The sequence below is a fragment of the Prionailurus bengalensis genome, chromosome B1 (genome assembly GCF_016509475.1).
Source record: "Prionailurus bengalensis isolate Pbe53 chromosome B1, Fcat_Pben_1.1_paternal_pri, whole genome shotgun sequence".
Lineage (NCBI taxonomy): Eukaryota > Metazoa > Chordata > Mammalia > Carnivora > Felidae > Prionailurus > Prionailurus bengalensis.
Window position 1 is genome coordinate 107,417,160 of NC_057344.1, and position 13,376 is coordinate 107,430,535.

At 36.3% G+C, this 13,376-nt stretch overlaps 1 long non-coding RNA gene across 1 annotated transcript in view; it reads left to right on the forward strand.

Moving 5' to 3' along the window:
• The window catches only part of LOC122476824, a 41,073-nt gene extending 29,006 nt beyond the window's left edge, over positions 1-12,067 (forward strand). Inside the window, exons 3-4 of the long non-coding RNA XR_006295613.1 lie at positions 4,314-4,432; positions 11,695-12,067. This is a non-coding gene — a long non-coding RNA (uncharacterized LOC122476824). The remainder of the gene's footprint in view (positions 1-4,313; positions 4,433-11,694) is intronic.
• The last annotated feature ends 1,309 nt before the right edge of the window (positions 12,068-13,376 follow it).

The window sequence follows — 13,376 nt, forward strand, 5'->3', positions numbered from 1 at the left end:
TGGCATTTGGAGTCATCATGATGATTTTGGTCAGTGAACCATTGTCTCCTCTGCCACATAACACTCAGATGATATCTTCTCACCCCAGTGGTGTGGGTGAAGTGACAAGAACACAGGGAGATTTGGAACATGAGGAAAATGAGTGGTGGAACCCACATGGCATTAGGAATACCTTATTCCTTTTTGAATAAGTGTGATTTCTAATCAATCAGTATTATTCTTCATTAAACAAAAAGTGGCAGAACTACATATGAGCTGAAATGTTCCAATTGCTGTACATTTCCACTACACTGTGGCACCAAATGTATTTGGTGACAAGGGAAAAACAAGGGGGAAAACACATTAGATTTGAGAATGCCCCTTATAGCGTTTCTTATTTATAGTTTTTTGTTTGTTTGTTCTATTGAGGTATAAGCGATATATAACATTATATTAGTTTCAGGTGTACACCATGATGATTAAATATTTTTTTATATTTATACATTTTATACATTTTATTTTATACATATACAATTTTGTGCATTGTGAAATGATCACCATATTAAGTTTACTTAATATCCATTGCCACGCATAGTTACAAATTTATTTTCTTGTGATGAGAACTTTTAAGAGCTAATCTCTTAGCAACTTTCAAATATACAATATAGTGCTGTATTATTAACGATAATCACTATGTTGTACATTGTAAATTACATCCCTATGCCTTATTTATTTTATATAACGTTTCCTTAAGGAACTTGTTCCAAAACGGACAAGTCACATCTTCCAGTCAAATCCTACAGACTTAGTCCAGAACTCAATAAACTGAAGTATTTTCTGCTGATTGATTGGGACACAATTTGGAGACAACAAACATTAATGTTTCCTTGATAGATAGAAAGTGACTTACTTGAGATTTAAGTTCTCCCCTATAGCCTGTTGCCATTTCTTCAGAGATGACTGATTTGAAGTCTGCTCTGTTTGAGTACGTGGAGATAACGTTCATGATATATATGCCTTTCCCCTGATAGAGTCAAATTTTCAAATGCACCCTTTCTTCACAAATTTGTTCTTAATCCATTTTACTCTAAACAAGACAGGACTTTTGTTTTGTTAACCTGTGGAAATATCAGCCATACTTCATATAGCCCATGGCTGCCTGGCTGTATAACCTATGTTTTGGGTTGTGTTTCTTTGTTACTTTTAGCTAATCGGAGTTGTACAGAATAGTGATCCTCACTCCTCACTTAAGTGTGGTGGCATTCTGCCTGAAACTGCAGGACCTGGCCTGTTTGGGCAGCTGACATACATGGTCCCTTACTCAAAATGATAATAAATATAGCTAGAATTTACAAAGTTTATTTTTTTCCTCGTAGAAACAGAAAACTATTACTTTATGGTAACATCAAGGGCCCTAGCTTCACTCTAGCCTCAAATACAGAGATACAGTTTCAAGTGCACCTTTGACAAACATTCCAAACCCTCTGACACTAAGAGCAAGGGTTTTTTTTTTTTTCCTTAATAATAAGTGTAATCCACAAGTATCAGTTCTCTAAATTGTAAACTTGGTTAGCATTGACAGGGATTGTAACATGGAGCATTAAAATTCCCACCTAGATCCAGAAAGCTTTCGTATTCCTCCTTCTGAGGTCTCAGATGGATGCTATTGGTCATGATGACAATCCGAGGGTGTAGAGAAAATGATTTTGTGTTTAATTCTCAAATCTGTGGAGGAAAGAAAGAATTTTGAGAGAAAAATCTATATAAATAAATACACTAGGGATCAAAATGAAAAGTGAGAGTAAAGTATGCTTTTGTTTTGGGCTTTTTAGCCACTAACAGTGTATCCTATAAAGGCTGATAGGATGAAATAAATGGTATTCCCTGCTGTGTTCCCATAGGGAGGAAGAGGGCCTGAAAGAGTGGGCTTTCAGTGTACTGTTTAATTGTCAAATGAATTAATAATGAAGGAATAAAGGAATAAAAAGCCCTTTTTATATTTAGAAAATTACAGGAATTTCAAAACACACTGAAAAATTTTATGTTGAGTTATACCAATTTGAAAAAAAAAAACTAACCTCTTTCGTGACTTTAAATTTTCTTTTTAATGTTTATTCATTTTTGAGAGAGAGTGCAGGCTGGGTAGGGGGGCAGAGAGAGAGGGAGACAGAGGATCTGAAGTGGGCTCTGTGCTGACAGACCAGGGCTCGAACTCAGGAAACATGAGATCATGACCTGTGCAGAAGTCTGATGCTTAACCAACTGAGCCACCCAGGCACAGCCCCCTATTTTGTGAGTTTATTTTATTTTTACTTTTTTTATGTTTTTTTCTTTTATTTTTTTATATTTGAGACAGAGACAGAGACAGAGACAGAGACAGAGAGTAAGCAGGGGAGGGGCGAGAGATGGAGACAGAATCTGAAGCAGGCTCCAGGCTCAAGCTGTCAGCACAGAGCTTGGCACAGGGCTCAAACTCACAAGCAGAGAGATCATGACCTGAACCGAAGTCGGACACTTAACGGACTGAGCCACCCAGGCCCCCCCGTATTCTGAGACTTAAATGAGGGAGACTGTTGGGGTGCCTGGGTGGCTCAGTCCGTTAAGCGTCCGACTTTGGCTCAGTTCATGATCTTACAGACTGAGTTCAAGCCCTGTGTCAGGCTCTGTGCTGACAGCTCAGAGCCTGGAGCCTGCTTCAGATTCTGTGTCTCCCTCTCTCTCTGCCCCTCCCCTGCTCATGCTCTGTCTCTCTCTGCCTCAAAAATAAATAAAAACATTTAAAAAAAGTTTAAAATAAAAAATAAAAAAATGAGGGAGACTATCACTAGGAAAACAAAATAACATTAGATTTAAATATCAATCAGTATTATCTGTAAAATGTATTCAATTGAAAAATTACGCCTATATTTTGGCAAATAAATTTGAGTTTTTTAATCATAAAACAACTGCAGATATCAAGGGATAAACTTTAGTAACAATACTATTACATTACTAGTAGCAATAAAACAATGTTTGTCAAAATATAAAATTTTACTGAAGGTTCCACTCTTTGATTTAAATACTATAATGTCTTTTCTTGTTCTTTCCCCATGTTTGGCAAACCATGGTAATATGCACTAGCTGGAATGTCTATTGTCCGTTTGCAATTTTTTTCGATACTGAGCACATTTACTTTTCTAATATAGGGGAAAAACAGGGGTATCTTGGTGGCTGACATAAGGAATGTATGATAATATTTGAGTTGGTTTGCTTGCCAGCTAGAGATTTTTAGGTAAATGAATCCTATCATTTTTAATTTAGTAAAGCGCTTTTGATAAAGCATGCTAGATATACTTGAAATTAATGACCAACTATTCAGGATTCAATGAAAATTGGACATGGTATTAAAAAATAATTTTTCCTTGGAGGTTACAAGTTAAAACTACGACTAAAAAATAGTAGCATCAGAAAGTAGGTACCGCATCAGAGGTTTAATCACCAAGTCTGTGCACTGTTCTTTATGCCTTCCCTGGCTTTGTCCTAAGATATACTCCAGTTCCTCCTGGTGCCCTGGTACATCCTGGAAGAATTATATAATATGTCCTCTTTCAGCATTAGAATGTTTTCATATTTCTAAGTATCATCCATGGAAAAAGATTATAGAGAGAAATTTAGTTTAAGATGATCGATATAAGATCACTTATTTAAAAATTTTTAATGAGACACATTTCATCCATTTTGTAAGCAAGTAAAATCTATTCCTCCTTAAAATTTTCAGAGACCCTGGATACCTGGGTGGCTTAGTTGGTTGAACGGCCGACACTTGTTTTCAGCTCAAGTCATGCGCTCGTGGTTCATGGGACTGAGCCCCATGTAGGGCTGCACTGATAGTGTGGAGCCTACCTGGTTTTGTCTCTCTCCCTCCCTCTCTCTCTGCCCCTCCCCGCCCATGCTCTTTCTCTCTTAAAATAAACAAATAAACTTAAAGAAAAAAACTTTTGGAGACCTTTTACAATTTAATATATAATTTGATTTTGATACATACAGTGCCTTCATCTTACATATAAGTTATTTAAATGTTATATTAAGATAATTTTAAATAAAATTTTAATCTGTACTTCCCTAACATCTGTTTCAACACCAGTGTCACGTTTTAAAGTAATATTACAATTTTGGCATTTCTGAAGAATTTGTGCTGCATAGGATTTCTGACATTTTATTTAAATAATTCAGCTGTTAATGTATTTTGTGTTCTGAAGTAACAATTTGCATTTATGTAATAAAAATGACAGTTTCACTCATCAAAATTCTATTACCCTTGTAGTTTATAAACTCATCTTTCTGTTTTGTTCCAGATGAAGATCAGTCTCTGTTGTCTAATGACTTGTATATCTGGTGACCTTGCCAGGCAGTCACTACGATTTCTTATCTCCCCCCAAACACAGCAGCTGCTCCCGTACTCTCCCTTCACCAGGTATCAGAGTTCCCACATTCTCCTATAAAATGAAATATGTGTGTAATCAATCAGAATTTCACCTTAGGAAACACTCTGAGGAAACGCAGTACCTTAAAATATGCTTTCATGAATTGATTTTTTCCTCAAAAACAGTTCTCTAGATATTGTGTTTGCACTTGCGTGTGCACGCGCGCGCACACACACACACACACACACACACCCCACACACGGTCATCTTCCGGAGAAATGTATTTTCTTACATATGTAGTTCTTAAATAAGAAATAATGATTCAGGGGCGCCTGGGTGGCGCAGTCAGTTAAGTGTCCGACTTCAGCCAGGTCACGATCTCGCGGTCCGGGAGTTCGAGCCCCGCGTCAGGCTCTGGGCTGATGGCTCGGAGCCTGGAGCCTGTTTCCGATGCTGTGTCTCCCTCTCTCTCTGCTCCTCCCCCGTTCATGCTCTGTGTCTCTCTGTCCCAAAAATAAATAAAAAAACGTTGAAAAAAAATTAAAAAAAAAAAAAGAAATAATGATTCAAATGTCATTGCTATTGGAGAAGACCCGTTGAAAATCAAAGCAAAATTACTTTTATCTAGGTATAACCCCACATGTATCACAATATGCACACATTTAGACAATTTATTTTGCATTGATGTAATTGTAAAGGTAAATTCTCCGTATTATGAGATTGTTAACCAAAGCATGAATTTCACTTTCTCCTATTTTTAAGAACTGGAGCATTCTAACCAAAGTGATTTGTTTCCCTTTTATAGTTCAGTGAATCTGCTTAGCTTCCTATCGCTTGCAGACTTTCTTATATACAAAATAATGAAATATTTAATAGGTGTTCTTTTCATCAGTAGAAATTTAAAAGGCTTTTTCTTCTTCAAAAAGTATGTAATGAAAAAATCTGTTAAAGTAAAATAGTATTCTTAATTACTAGGATGAATTTAAATCAGCCCTCCCGCCCCCTAAATGATTAAGGATAGTGACTAAAATGACTTATTTAGTAATGAGGCTTAATGTGTTGCTCTTAACAGATGAACATTACTTTTTTTTCTGTTGTGGAATATTAATAAAATACATTTTAGAAAAAACAGCTCTGTCTTTTGCTTCTCAAAATTGTATTGGCCATACATTCTCTCTTCAGAAAATATTTGATGTATAATCTAGAAAAAATGTGGTGTGTAATTTTGTAAAGTAGTTTAAATATGTAAATGCTTAAAAATTAATTACCATTTATGTGGTAAAAATAAATGAAAAAATCAACTATAGGGTCAAATTCATTATCTACATATTCATTATACAAGTATTAAAATTTCTCTGTAAGTTACCCAGTATCTATTCTGCATACAAATTGATAGTTTAATTTTACTGACAATTGAATAAAGGAAGAATAGAACAGAGGATGGAGGCTATGAAATCAGTTTTGTTCACAAGTATTTCGTGCTTGCTATTAACTAAGAACTGAGGTTATAACAACAAACAAAACAAATGCACTCTGAAGTTTCATGGATCCTACCGTTTAGTGAGAAAATCAAATAATTATGCAAAGAAATATCAATTTACAGATTATACTGCATACTTGAAAGACAAGAATGGCATAAGTTGAATGACGGGGGGCGGGGTCCTAGAATGGGGTTGTGTTTTTTAAATGTTTACTTATTTATTTTGAGAGCAAGAGAGCAAGCAGGGGAGGCGCAACGAGGGAGGGAGAAAGAGAATCCCAAGCTGGCTCCACACTCAGCATGGAGCCTGATGCAGGGCTAGATTCCACGACTGTCAGATCAAGACCTGAGCCTATATCAAGGTCAGATGCTTAACCAACTGAGCCACCCAGGCACCCTAGAATGGGGTTGGGTTTTATGTAGAGATGCAGGAAGATTAAAAACTCTTTCAGGACAACTACTTTCATAGAAACCTTTTAGGATTAACTCTTTGATAATGCATATTTCCTACTATTTTGTCTTTTTCCTCTTACAAAATAAGCATTTATTGTTAAACTCAAAACAGAAATAAACTAAATATATATGAATACGCACGCACACACACACACACACATCCCTTATAAAACATAATAATCAGGGCACCTGGGTGGCTCAGTTGGTTGAGGGTCTGACTTCAGCTTAGGTCATGATCTCATGGTTTGTGAGTTTGAACCCTGTATGGTCTCATTGCTGTCAGTGTAGAGCCCACTTCAGATCTTATGTCTCCCTCTCTCTGTGCCTTGCCCCTGCTCACACACTCTGTCTCTCAAAAATAAAAAAAAAATTTAAAAATAACATTAAAAAAAACACGACAATCTTGTAGAATAGTTAAACTTCAATTTAGTTTAACTTCTGATGAGGTGGGATTTCAGGTAATTATCTTTGGTACTGGATGCAAATCTTGAACTAATTTGTGCATTCATTAACTAAAACTCATGTTAAAAATGGCTTCTTGTTGGGGACGCCTGGTTGGCTCAGTCCGTTAAGTGTCAGATGGCTCAGGTCATGATCTCATAGTTGGTGAGTTGGAGCCAGACATCAGGCTCTGTGCTGTCAGTGCAGAGCCTGCTTGGGATAGTCCACCCTCCTCTCTCTTTGCCCCTCCCCCACCTGCATTCTTTCTCAAAAATAAATAAATATTAAAAATAAAAAAAGTAGCTTCCTATTAACATTCTATTTTGACAGCCTGAGACCTGTTGTTACCAATGGAAGCAGTGGGGTCTGAGCGGAGTGTAGCAAACCAAGGGAATGACCAGGGAAATAGGGGAAGACTCATGTCTTGTCAAGAAAATGGACTAGGAATAATGAAATATCCTCCCCATAGTGGAGAGCTAACACATTTTTAAGATATTAATGAAAAAAAAAGCAATGAAACATAGAAATAATGACAATAATAGGCAACATTTATTGATATTTATCATGTGTCAAGAATTGTACTTATTGCTTTATATTATTTTATTAGTCATCACTATACTTTTATTTTTGTCACTCTACAGAGAAAGACACCAAGATTTAGAGAGTTTGAGTAGCTAACCAAAGGTGACTTAGGTGGCTAGTGGATGTGGTGGGCTGAAAAGCGCCCCTGCAAAAGATACCCACCTCTCAATCCCTGGAATCTGTGGATGCTACTTTAAATGGCAAAAAAGAAGGGTCTTTGGAGATGTAATTAAGTTAAGGATGTTGACATGGAGATTATCCTTGATTATCCAGTGCAATCACATGTATCCTTATAAGAGGAAGGCAGATTGATAGTTTACACACACACACACACACACACACACACACAGAAGCGGAGATTGGAGCTATGTGGCCACAGGTCAAGGAATGCTAGCAGCCCCTGGAAACTGGAAGATGCAAGGAACAGAGTCTCCCTTAGAATGTCCCCAGGGAGCGTAGCCCTGTCAACACATTGATTTCAGCCCAGTGATAGTCATTTTGTACTTATGTTCTTCAGAACTGTGTGTGTGTGTGGGAAACGTTGTTTTCCGGTTAGAATGTTGTAGTAATTTGTTGCCATAGCTATAGGAAACTGGTAAGATACAGTAGTGAAATAAACCAGATTTGTCTCCAGAAAGAGAGCTTTTAACTACTTGCCAGATCATGCATGTACCATATAAGCATAAACATCAGTTTTTCCTTAGCACTGAAAGCCAGAAGGCAAATAATTAAGTAGAAGAGGTGTGTATGTGTGTGTGTGTGTGAACTGTATATATGTATATGTACATATATGAGATGATATTGTATTATATACATGATAATTTATAAAATTTTAAGGTCTTAAAAGTAACATCTTAGTTTTATAATTTATACATACACATCTGTTCACAAATCCAAAGGGAAATGTCTATACAATACAATATTATACTATATTCCTGAAGATACAGTTAACTTTTATAAATAATTAAAACTAATTTGAATATTAATAATTCCTTAAAGATACTTTCCTCCAAAATTGGATTTGTATTTGCAAGAATTTTAAAATTTATCTTTAGTCTTCTCACTTTAAATCTTCTATAGTCCTTTAAAAGATTAATTAACCTGATAATTAGATTTTTTTTCATTCGTCTTCCATGGCTTAAGTCTACTCCCTTTCATCCATTTTATCATTGCAGCACATAGTGGAACCTTGGTAGACAAATCCTGCACTGAACTTTTCCTAAACGCATTGTGTGTTTCTTCAACTAAGTTTGGTTGTTGGATAAATACAATTAACCCTGCTTTTTATCTCTCACCCCGCAGAAACAGTTGTGGTGTTCTCCCCTCTAATACTACACAGCTCTTTTCTCTTAGCAGCATTGGTTGGGGTTGGTTTTCCAGGATTATCAGCTATGACTGACTAAATCAATAGAGTTACCTAAACATAAGGGAAAGAGCATTTCGAATAAAGGGAATAATAGGTGCAGTAGCTGAAGCATAGACAGGAAAACAATTCTTAGAAACTGAGGGTGTGGTAGTTGCTGATGAGAAGTGACACATAGGTTGAGGTCATATTTTGAGAGACCTTACTGTTATGTGAAAATGTCTGGATTGTAAGTATCATCCGTTTTCCTGTATGTCCAAGTGCTCATACACTTTCCTCTATTCCTGGTATCAGTTAGCTTTGGAAATAAAGCCAGCCATATTCTTCCAATATTCTGCATCAGTTTGTACAGTTTCTGCAATCCAGTGATTTTAACAGCAAGACACCTCAGTGGTCTGTATATAAAATGACTCTCTTGATGCACTAAAACCAATATGAGTTGGGCTTTTCATGTCAATAAAACAATATAAAAGTAAAGGCTGAAAAATAAAAGACATCATTCTGAAGAAAAAAAGTATTCATAGAATACTGATAACCATGGGAGTACTTCTTATGGAAAACTTGTTCTTTCTCTTTTGCCTGTGTGTTTTGTTGTTGCACTGAAGAGGATATATGATGGAGCATCTTGAGGAAAGAATCAATCAAAAATTATATGAAACTGTTTCACCACTACCATAACAACAACAACAACAACAACAGCAACTCATTTTTAAAACTTTTAGGTAGCACCCAGATTTGTTATCTGGAGTGATAGGACCTGATAGAGGTCATATGAATAGAAGAAGCGTCATGACATCTGATAATTTATGAGCTTAGTGTGTGTGTAGTTTGGAATTCTTATCATAAAAACTGTAGTAGTTTTATGGCCACTTTTTTTCTTCCAAACTAACTAAATTCACAGGTTATTTGGCACTTCCAGAAACTGCTACTTTCATTGTGAGAAGGACGTATCATTCAAAGAAAATTACTCTACCAAATCTGACCACACTACTAATTTAAAATTTGTGCTTGTCGTGAGCGAGGCAGCATTATTACTGGTCCATATGCTAAATGACTAACAGAAATGTGAGAAATTTGATGGCAATGGGGAGATGGGCAAAATAAAATTCCATCAGAAAGCCTAGCATACTGGAGGTGTATTCTGATTCTCTGATAGCCACTTGTTTAATTTTGTGAAGGATGCTGAGGTTGCTTGCAGCTGGTGTTTGCCATTTATTCCACTAAGATTATGAGTGGTAGAAAGGATGTGGACACTAAGACAAGGATGTGCTGAATGGGAGACACATAATTCTCTGAAATTACTGGTCTTGTCTCTAGCTCTCAAATTTTCCAACATCAAGCATGTTGGAATAGCTAAGGTATTTCGTGAAGTCTACAAGTCTTAAAAGTAACACCTTAAATTTACCATGTAATTATAGTAATAATAAATTTAACTAGGTGTAACAATGCATTTAGATGTATTTACAGTACATTTGAAAATCCTGGGGTAAAGCTAGGATTACCCTTTGGCTCATGCTGTTCTGTGTTCTGTGTGGCCTCGCTTACCTGTGGCCCTTATATGTGCCACATATGCGATAACAGGGTCCTGCTTGCGCAGGGCGGGGGAAGGGATTTTGCTTGTGTCATAACCTGGGGAAGGTGTGTCTGATGGGAAATTGCCCAGAGGAGCCTAAAGGGTAGATACTTGGTGCAACCTGTTGCAAGACTTTTGGATGTTTAAAAAAATAAACTGAGGCTAAATAGAACATTTCAGTAGTTTATTTGAACATGCATCAGTTGAAATTGAGTAATGTCAAACTGAAAGTGGTTAGTAGTGCTGCATAGACAGGAGCGAGGGGAGAGGATTTTATAGAGAAAGTAAAGAAGCAAAACAAGGGCATTATTTCATTGGTTATAGCTTTAGTGGTTGTCTTATTTGGGAAAGCTTAGTTGGCTGTGGTGGGTTGTTCCTTAGTTTCACTTTATTGAATTCGAGTGCATTGACTCTGACTTAGGTTTTGGTTTGCTTAGGAAAGGTACCAAGGCATTAGAGCCACCCAGTATAATGGCCTCCCTGTTTAATTACTTTAGCAGTAATTTCCTATCCTGGATGGAAGCCCTCCTGGTGACCATATTTGCACCTGAGTACATTTGCTGCTGATGGTTCAGTCTTAGGTCTCAGCAGAATTACAGTGCTTCCTGAAGGTCACCTGATAACTGCCTTCAGCGGTGGTGGAGAGACAGATAAATGGATAATTATGCTTTCCAGTTTCTAGAGTTGGCCACATCTTCCCCTTCAAACCAGTAAACCCTGTGTTAGGGAGGGCTTGTTGGTAATTTTCTGTGTGTTAGGAGCTCATAGCCAGATTTGGGGTGAACAGTGTACATTCCAGGGAGGGGGTGGGCAGAAGAAGGACATGCTGACTTTGGCTCTCCTGCCGCATGATAATGCAGGACCTCTTGTTAGGAATTAGATTATTAACAGAATTCAAGGTTTCACAGAGTATTATCAGTATGAGAATGTACCATACTTCTGCAAGATGTTACCCCTGGGGAAAACTAGCTTAAGCGTATAGGAAATCTCTCTGTACTATTTCTTTCAACTGCGTGTCCATTGACAATAATCTCAATAAAATTAAAAACGTATTATCAGACCACCTGAATGCCTCTTGATGGCATCGATAAAATAAACAGACTCCACTCTATCTGTAGTGAATCAGAAAAGCAAGCAGGACAGCCAAAACCTGGGGAGGATTTGCTGGATGTCTTTTGTAGTAAAATCATAGTTCTTAGATTGCCTTTTTCCAACTTGGCAAAGCCAAATGTTTATGTCCTATAATATCACAATTCAATTAAATAATTTATCCCAAAAGAAGACAGAATATGGGGGATGGGGAACCTATAAAACATAAATACTAAGTGTTAATTATAACACTACCTTGTAACTAAAATGGAAAAAGAAAACGGAACATTCACCTGTAGGTAACTCCTTAACTATGTTGTGTTTGTGAAAGGTGGAATCAAATGGTGCTGGGAGGCCATTAAGGAGATGGACATTATGTATGTCTTCACCAGTTGGAACCAGGAACTTCTGAACTGGGCCAAGTCACAAAAATTCCAAGGATCCTACAAGAACACGTGCAACTTGCTCTGGTAAGAGACTTTTGCTTAATGTTAGCCTTAGGAACCGATTATGTTCAGCCAAGATTAGCTCTGAGACACCATTACCAATCAAAAGTCTTTGTAAGCAACGTCTGTAAAAGGTTCCTTATTTGTTTTAAAACTTCTGACTTCTGTTGCCTGGTGGCATACTAATCATTTTGCTGCCCAAAGCTTCCCAAGATTGCAATTCTTTGATCTTGAATAAACATTTTTTGCTCAATTATTGCGTCTTTACAATTTTTGATTGACACTTGATACATTTGGTGGAATATTATGCAGAATTAAAAATTTTATGGCTAATAATGATTTCATAATAACATGAGGTAATTGTATATATTGAATGAAAAAATATAAAATTGTACATAGAGCAGTATCAAAGTTTTCTCTAAAAATATACATACACTGAATGCTAGAAAGAAAATCACTAAAAAAAAAAAAACAGTGATTATCTGTGGAAGATGGCAGTTGGGCAAATTCTTTTTCTGCTTTTATGTATGTTACAATGCTTTTAAATGAGTTTTAATCACATGTATAATAGGAAAGGAAAGATACAAATTCAAAATCATTACACCAAATATTATGATTAGCAAAGTATGACCAACCCATGACAATTATGAATTACTATTTTTCATATAATACAGTATAATATTTCCATACAGCATAATAAAGGCTTTAGTTCAACAATAATTTCAATACTTAGAATATACTCTCAAAAGATATACTCATTCTAAAATTCAACTTAAAAAATAAATTAGTAATATTACCTCATCTATGTAAAATTATATTTTTCAGTTATCATTAATATTACCTCATCTATCTTTAATTCTTATTTTTGTTGTTTTTTTAATTATATTTAAATCCAAGTTAGTTAACATAGAGTGTAATAATAGTTTCAATAGAATTTAGTGATTCATCATTTACATATAACACACAGTGCTCATAGCAACAAGTGCCCTCCTTCTTAATGCCCATCACCCATTTAGCCCATCCCCCATCCACTTCCCTCCAGCAACCCTCAGTTTGTTCTCTGTTTTTAAGAGTCACTTATGGTTTGTCTTCCTCTGTGTTTTTATCTTATTTTTCCTTTCCTTCCCCTATGTTCATCTGTTTTGTTTCTTAATTTCCACATGTGAGTGAAATCATATGATATTTGTCTTTCTCTGACTGACTTACTTTGCTTAGCATAATACTTTCTAGCTCCATCCATGTTATTGCAGATGGCAAGTTTTCATTCTTTTTGATCATCGAGTAAAATTCCATTGTATATAAATACCACATCTTCTTTATCCATTTGTCAGTCGATGGGCATTTGGGTTCTTTCCATAATTTGGCTATTGTTGATAGTGCTGCTGTAAACTCTGAGGTGCATGTGCCCCTTCAAATCAGCATTTTTGTGTTCTTTGGAATACCTAGTAATGAAATTACTGGATTGTAGGGTAGCTGTATTTTTAATTTTTTGAGGAGACTCCATACCGTTTTCCAGAGTGATTGCATCAGTTTTCATTCCCACCAACAGTGCAAAAGTGTTCCCCTT